General features: G+C 37.4%; 3 long non-coding RNA genes across 3 annotated transcripts; all 3 read right to left on the reverse strand.

Moving 5' to 3' along the window:
* Positions 1 to 893: 893 nt before the first annotated feature.
* LOC142216448 (uncharacterized) lies at positions 894 to 2,592 on the reverse strand. The gene is made up of 3 exons (XR_012717346.1): positions 2,481 to 2,592; positions 1,242 to 1,388; positions 894 to 1,072 (listed from the first exon to the last, which is right to left on the reverse strand). It is a non-coding gene; the product is annotated as an uncharacterized LOC142216448 (long non-coding RNA).
* Positions 2,593 to 3,347: 755 nt separating this feature from the next.
* Positions 3,348 to 4,951, reverse strand: LOC142216843 (uncharacterized). The gene is made up of 3 exons (XR_012717366.1): positions 4,849 to 4,951; positions 4,602 to 4,714; positions 3,348 to 3,500 (listed from the first exon to the last, which is right to left on the reverse strand). It is a non-coding gene; the product is annotated as an uncharacterized LOC142216843 (long non-coding RNA).
* A 181-nt stretch (positions 4,952 to 5,132) lies between these two features.
* On the reverse strand, positions 5,133 to 7,085 carry LOC142216395 (uncharacterized). Its single transcript, XR_012717344.1, has 4 exons — positions 6,982 to 7,085; positions 6,735 to 6,847; positions 5,475 to 5,621; positions 5,133 to 5,305 (listed from the first exon to the last, which is right to left on the reverse strand). It is a non-coding gene; the product is annotated as an uncharacterized LOC142216395 (long non-coding RNA).
* Positions 7,086 to 7,990: the final 905 nt, after the last annotated feature.

A 7,990-nucleotide genomic window follows, 5' to 3' on the forward strand; every position in this document is an offset into this window, starting at 1 on the left:
TTTAAAATACATATATTTCGCTATGGAGACAGAGTATAATAGGACATTGTATGATGGATGTTGGAACTAGTATATATCGTTGATATTAAATCTAAAAGTACTTTACTAAGGACTGTGCCTCTCAGAATACAGTGTTGTACTTCTTTGCTTCATTTGTTCACTATCCAGGTGGAGATAAATTTACCAAGATGTAAAGAAAACCTACACAAACACCTTAAATCTCTAAGCTGTGTTACCGTCCTGACATTGGGACCTACTGAAAACAGGTATCGATAGAGAACTCTAAGATAACTATTTGAAAAGTAAAGATATGACAATATTGGAATCCATTTTCCTTGTTTACCTTAAAATATTCTACCTGCACCTACCTGTGTAATATTTTTGTTGAAAGTGATCAGATTTTCTATATTTACATATTTAAAAAAATATCCAAAATTGAGTTGAATCCAGGTTTTGAAGTCAACAGCATTGCACGCGATATCTGTCAGTGAAGAAAAGGAACATACTTGTCATGTTACACGTTGTAAAAGATAAGATATAACAATGTAGTACATTAGTTAGAGAAAATCATAGATCCATCTTTTGATATGTTACTTAGCTGACCAGTAGCCATACCTGTAGACTCTGACTGATAGGACAGATATCTCTTGATGAAGAAATTGTAGACATCCCTTCCAGTGTTATCATCCAGCGAGCCAGAAGTCTGGTTGAATCCGCTTACTCTGTGTTACAAATGACATCAAGAAGTGACATATTGTATTTTATCATAGACAGAAATTGTCATAAACATTTTGTTTATATGATTTTAAAAAGGAAAAGATCGCTCTTGTCCTATAATATCTGAAAATATGCCTGATACTTACATGGCTTGATAAGATTCACAGGAGATGTTTATTGGCAAGAGCTGGAGAAGGGTTTGATTAAAATACTGGATCAAGACACTTAAGTCGGTCTCAAATAAACCTTTCCAATCTTTTGTGGTATAAGTAGAGAAGCTGGACTGAAGTTGATGAATCTCCACAGCCAATAGAGTCTCCTTTACTGTGTCTACCTGCTCCTGAGACAGGTTTACCTATGGAGAACAATAGAGGTTTTGATAAGATGTCCTGCGAACAGCTGTAATTTTATTTGGCACTCTACTAGAAATGTATTAGACATCCGCAATATTATGTTTCAACTGTGAAAGGTTTTATCATTCTCTCAGTTCGTAGACAATGCTTTTTAGGATCAGAAATACTTACCCTTTCTGCTGCTGATTTCAGTGCAGTCACAAAGACTTTGATATTTTCCACTTCCACCTTACTTAGGTAGACAATGAGCAAAGTTTGATTTTGAAGAACTTCTGTTGTAGTCACAAGGTCAGCTGTAACATCTGGGGTGAGAGTGTTCTGGAGAAGACAAAAATCAAAGTCAAATACCTGCTATGGTATTCTCAAGACACAAGGTCTCAATATTAACATTAATATAGACATTAAAGGGGTTTTCCGGGCAGAAATCTTTTTTTTTTTTTTTTGTAGAAAGGTCTTAGTGCTACTGATTGATTCATAAGTACACCTATATACCTTTAGCAGTGTTTGGAGTGATTTCTGGGTGTCTCTGGTTGCTGCTGCATTCTCTCTGTTTGTTTACATATTGTTAGCTTCCTTGCTGTGCAGCTTCCTGTGTAGCTTCTACACTAGTTCCCTTTCACTCGGCCCCTCCTCCTCCTCTCTCACTCCTTTACAAAACCCTCCCTAAGCTTATCCTCTCCCTCCCACTCTCTCTTGCCTCTTTTTAGCCTAGTGATCCCACCCATTACCAGCTCCTCCCACCCTCCCCCCTTCTCTCTATCTAACCTATTCCGCACGCTGCTTGAGGAGCTGTTCCCCGGACAGAGGCTTGGTAAGTATTAATGGGGCTAGGGGAGGGGGAAGAGTAATGGTAACATTCCATTTCAGAAATGGTGAAAAGGAATGTCACCGGATTATCAGAAAGTGTCCTTGGAGCGATCATATGACTGCCCCAGGGATATTGGTAAGTATAGATTTTTTTTAATTGATGTAAATTAGAAGTTAGGTGGGGGGGAGAGAGTTTAGTGTAGGGGTTAATTTTCGGTTTATCCTGGACATTCCCTTTAAAATACATATATTTCGCTATGGAGACAGAGTATAATAGGACATTGTATGATGGATGTTGGAACTAGTATATATCGTTGATATTAAATCTAAAAGTTCTTTACTAAGGACTGTGCCTCTCAGAATACAGTGTTGTACTTCTTTGCTTCATTTGTTCACTATCCAGGTGGAGATAAATTTACCAAGATGTAAAGAAAACCTACACAAACACCTAAAATCTCTAAGCTGTGTTACCGTCCTGACATTGGGACCTACTGAAAACAGGTATCGATAGAGAACTCTAAGATAACTATTTGAAAAGTAAAGATATGACAATATTGGGGTCCATTTTCCTTGTTTACCTTAAAATATTCTACCTGCACCTACCTGTGTAATATTTTTGTTGAAAGTGATCAGATTTTCTATATTTACATATTTAAAAAAATATCCAAAATTGAGTTGAATCCAGGTTTTGAAGTCAACAGCATTGCACGCGATATCTGTCAGTGAAGAAAAGGAACACACTTGTCATGTTACACGTTGTAAAAGATAAGATATAACAATGTAGTACATTAGTTAGAGAAAATCATAGCTCCATCTTTTGATATGTTACTTAGCTGACCAGTAGCCATACCTGTAGACTCTGACTGATAGGACAGATATCTCTTGATGAAGAAATTGTAGACATCCCTTCCAGTGTTATCATCCAGCGAGCCAGAAGTCTGGTTGAATCCGCTTATTCTGTGTTACAAATGACATCAAGAAGTGACATATTGTATTTTATCATAGACAGAAATTGTCATAAACATTTTGTTTATATGATTTTAAAAAGGAAAAGATCGCTCTTGTCCTATAACATCTGAAAATATGCCTGATACTTACATGGCTTGATAAGATTCACAGGAGATGTTTATTGGCAAGAGCTGGAGAAGGGTTTGATTAAAATACTGGATCAAGACACTTAAGTCGGTCTCAAATAAACCTTTCCAATCTTTTGTGGTATAAGTAGAGAAGCTGGATTGAAGTTGATGAATCTCCACAGCCAATAGGGTCTCCTTTACTGTGTCTACCTGCTCCTGAGACAAGTTTACCTATGGAGAACAATAGAGGTTTTGATAAGATGTCCTGCGAACAGCTGTAATTTTATTTGGCACTCTACTAGAAATGTATTAGACATCCGCAATATTATGTTTCAACTGTGAAAGGTTTTATCATTCTCTCAGTTCGTAGACAATGCTTTTTAGGATCAGAAATACTTACCCTTTCTGCTGCTGATGTCAGAGCAGTCACAAAGACTTTGATATTTTCCACTTCCACCTTACTTAGGTAGACAATGAGCAATGTTTGATTTTGAAGAACTTCTGTTGTAGTCACAAGGTCAGCTGTAACATCTGGGGTGAGAGTGTTCTGGAGAAGACAAAAATCAAAGTCAAATACCTGCTATGGTATGCTCAAGAAACAAGGTTTCAATATTAACATTAATATAGACATTAAAGGGGTTTTCCGGGCAGAAATTTTTATTTTTATTTTTTTAGAAAGGTCTTAGTGCTGCTGATGGATTTATAAGTACACCCATATACCTTTAGCAGTGTTTGGAGTGATTTCTGGGTGTCTCTGGTTGATGCTGCATTCTCTCTGTTTGTTTACATATTGTTAGCTTCCTGCTGTGCAGCTTCCTGTGTAGCTTCTACACTAGTTCCCTTTCACTCCGCCCCTCCTCTCTCACTCCTTTACAAAACCCTCCCTAAGCTTATCCCCTCCCTCCCACCCTCTCTTGCCTCTTTTTAGCCTAGTGATCCCACCCATTACCAGCTCCTCCCACCCTCCCCCCTTCTCTCTATCTAATCTATTCCGCACGCTGCTTGAAGAAAGGAAGAGGGGGAGGAGCTGTTCCCCGGACAGAGGCTTGGTAAGTATTAATGGGGCTAGGGGAGGGGGAAGAGTAATGGTAACATTCCATTTCAGAAATGGTTAAAAGGAATGTCACCGGATTATCAGAAAGTGTCCTTGGAGCGATCATATGACTGCACCAGGGATATTGGTAAGTATAGATTTTTTTTAATTGATGTAAATTAGAAGTTAGGTGGGGGGGAGAGAGTTTAGTGTAAGGGTTAATTTTCGGTTTATCCTGGACATTCCCTTTAAAATACATATATTTCGCTATGGAGACACAGTATAATAGGACATTGTATGATGGATGTTGGAACTAGTATATATCGTTGGTATTAAATCTAAAAGTTCTTTACTAAGGGCTGTGCCTCTCAGAATACAGTGTTGTACTTCTTTGCTTCATTTGTTCACTATGCAGGTGGAAATAAATTTACCAAGATGTAAAGAAAACCTACACAAACACCTTAAATCTCTAAGCTGTGTTACTGTCCTGACATTGGGACCTACTGAAAACAGGTATCGATAGAGAACTCTAAGATAACTATTTGAAAAGTAAAGATATGACAATATTGGGGTCCATTTTCCTTGTTTACCTTAAAATATTCTACCTGCACCTACCTGTGTAATATTTTTGTTGAAAGTGATCAGATTTTCTATATTTACATATTTAAAAAAATATCCAAAATTGAGTTGAATCCAGGTTTTGAAGTCAACAGCATTGCAAGCGATATCTGTCAGTGAAGAAAAGGAACACACTTGTCATGTTACACGTTGTAAAAGATAAGATATAACAATGTAGTACATTAGTTAGAGAAAATCATAGCTCCATCTTTTGATATGTTAATTAGCTGACCAGTAGCCATACCTGTAGACTCTGACTGATAGGACAGATATCTCTTGATGAAGAAATTGTAGACATCCCTTCCAGTGTTATCATCCAGCGAGCCAGAAGTCTGGTTGAATCCGCTTACTCTGTGTTACAAATGACATCAAGAAGTGACATATTGTATTTTATCATAGACAGAAATTGTCATAAACATTTTGTTTATATGATTTTAAAAAGGAAAAGATCGCTCTTGTCCTATAACATCTGAAAATATGCCTGATACTTACATGGCTTGATAAGATTCACAGGAGATGTTTATTGGCAAGAGCTGGAGAAGGGTTTGATTAAAATACTGGATCAAGACACTTAAGTCGGTCTCAAATAAACCTTTCCAATCTTTTGTGGTATAAGTAGAGAAGCTGGACTGAAGTTGATGAATCTCCACAGCCAATAGAGTCTCCTTTACTGTGTCTACCTGCTCCTGAGACAGGTTTACCTATGGAGAACAATAGAGGTTTTGATAAGATGTCCTGCGAACAGGTGTAATTTTATTTGGCACTCTACTAGAAATGTATTAGACATCCGCAATATTATGTTTCAACTGTGAAAGGTTTTATCATTCTCTCAGTTCGTAGACAATGCTTTTTAGGATCAGATATACTTACCCTTTCTGCTGCTGATGTCAGAGCAGTCACAAAGACTTTGATATTTTCCACTTCCACCTTACTTAGGTAGACAATGAGCAAAGTTTGATTTTGAAGAACTTCTGTTGTAGTCACAAGGTCAGCTGTAACATCTGGGGTGAGAGTGTTCTGGAGAAGACAAAAATCAAAGTCAAATACCTGCTATGGTATTCTCAAGAAACAAGGTCTCAATATTAAAATTAATATAGACATTAAAGGGGTTTTCCGGGCAGAAAATCTTTGTTTTTTTTTGTTTTTTTAGAAAGGTCTTAGTGCTACTGATGGATTTATAAGTACACCTATATACCTTTAGCAGTGTTTGGAATGATTTCTGGGTGTCTCTGGTTGCTGCTGCATTCTCTCTGTTTGTTTACATATTGTTAGCTTCCTGCTGTGCAGCTTCCTGTGTAGCTTCTACACTAGTTCCCTTTCACTCGGCCCCTCCTCCTCCTCTCACACTCCTCTACAAAACCCTCCCTAAGCTTAGCCCCTCCCTCCCACCCTCTCTTGCCTCTTTTTAGCCTAGTGATCCCACCCATTACCAGCTCCTCCCACTCTCCCCCCTTCTCCCTAGCAAACCTATTCCGCATGCTGCTTGAAGAAAGGAAGAGGGGGAGGAGCTGTTCCCCGGACACAGGCTTGGTAAGTATTAATGGGGCTAGGGGAGGGGGAAGAGTAATGGTAACGTTCCATTTCAGAAATGGTTAAAAGGAATGTCACCGGATTATCAGAAAGTGTCCTTGGAGCGATCATATGACTGCCCCAGGGATATTGGTAAGTATAGATTTTTTTTAATTGATGTAAAATAGAAGTTAGGTGGGGGGGAGAGAGTTTAGTGTAGGGGTTAATTTTCGGTTTATCCTGGACATTCCCTTTAAAATACATATATTTCGCTATGGAGACACAGTAAAATAGGACATTGTATGATGGATGTTGGAATTAGTATATATCGTTGGTACTTAAATCTAAAAGTTCTTTACTAAGGACTGTGCCTCTCAGAATACAGTGTTGTACTTCTTTGCTTCATTTGTTCACTATCCAGGTGGAGATAAATTTACCAAGATGTAAAGAAAACCTACACAAACACCTTAAATCTCTAAGCTGTGTTACCGTCCTGACATTGGGACCTACTGAAAACAGGTATCGATAGAGAACTCTAAGATAACTGTTTGAAAAGTAAAGATATGACAACATTGGGGTCCATTTTCCTTGTTTACCTTAAAATATTCTACCTGCACCTACCTGTGTAATATTTTTGTTGAAAGTGATCAGATTTTCTATATTTACATATTTAAAAAAATATCCAAAATTGAGTTGAATCCAGGTTTTGAAGTCAACAGCATTGCACGCGATATCTGTCAGTGAAGAAAAGGAACACACTTGTCATGTTACACGTTGTAAAAGATAAGATATAACAATGTAGTACATTAGTTAGAGAAAATCATAAATCAATCTTTTGATATGTTACTTAGCTGACCAGTAGCCATACCTGTAGACTCTGACTGATAGGACAGATATCTCTTGATGAAGAAATTGTAGACATCCCTTCCAGTGTCATCATCCAGCGAGCCAGAAGTCTGGTTGAATCCGCTTACTCTGTGTTACAAATGACATCAAGAAGTGACATATTGTATTTTATCATAGACAGAAATTGTCATAAACATTTTGTTTACATGATATTAACCCCTTCCCGCCAATGGCACTTTTTGACTTCCTGTCCAAGCTCGATTTTTCAAAACTGTCATGTGTCACTTTATGTGGCAATAACTTTGGAACGCTTTAACTTACCAAAGTGATTTTGAGATTGTTTTTTCGTAACACGTTATACTTCATGTTAGTGGTAAATTGTGGTAGATATGTTTTGTGTTTAATTATGAAAAAATAGGAAATTTGGTGGAAATTTTGAAAAATATGCATTTTATAAAGTTTGATATGATGTGCATTGCATACAGATAGTCAGACCGCCAAAATTATATAATAAATCTCATGTCCCAGATCTCTGCTTTATGTCGGCATCAAACTTTAGTCACCCTTTTATTTTTTACGGACATTATAAGATTTACAAATGAAACAACAATATTCAAAATTTTCAAGAAATTTCCAAAACCCATTTTTTAAGGGACTAATCCAGTTATGAAGGGGTTTTGAAGGACCCCTGTATTAGAAACCCCCATAAATCACCCCATTTTCAAAACTGCACCCCTTAAATAAACCAGGTCAACATATACCTAGTAATTTAACCCTATAAGTGTTTAACAGTAATTAATACAAAATGGAGGTGAAATTTTCAAATTTGATTTTATTTTACTAATATTTTCGTTTAGCCCTAGAATTTGCACATTCACAAGGGGTTAAAGGAGAAAACGCATCCCACAATTTGTTATGCAAGTTCTCCCGACTACCACAGTACCCCACTTGTGGGTGTAAACTAATATATGGACGCACAACGAGACGCAGAAGGGAAGGCGCTCCAAGGAGGTTTTAGAGGGCAGATCTGG

This window comes from Leptodactylus fuscus, chromosome 8, assembly GCF_031893055.1.
Source record: "Leptodactylus fuscus isolate aLepFus1 chromosome 8, aLepFus1.hap2, whole genome shotgun sequence".
NCBI lineage: Eukaryota > Metazoa > Chordata > Amphibia > Anura > Leptodactylidae > Leptodactylus > Leptodactylus fuscus.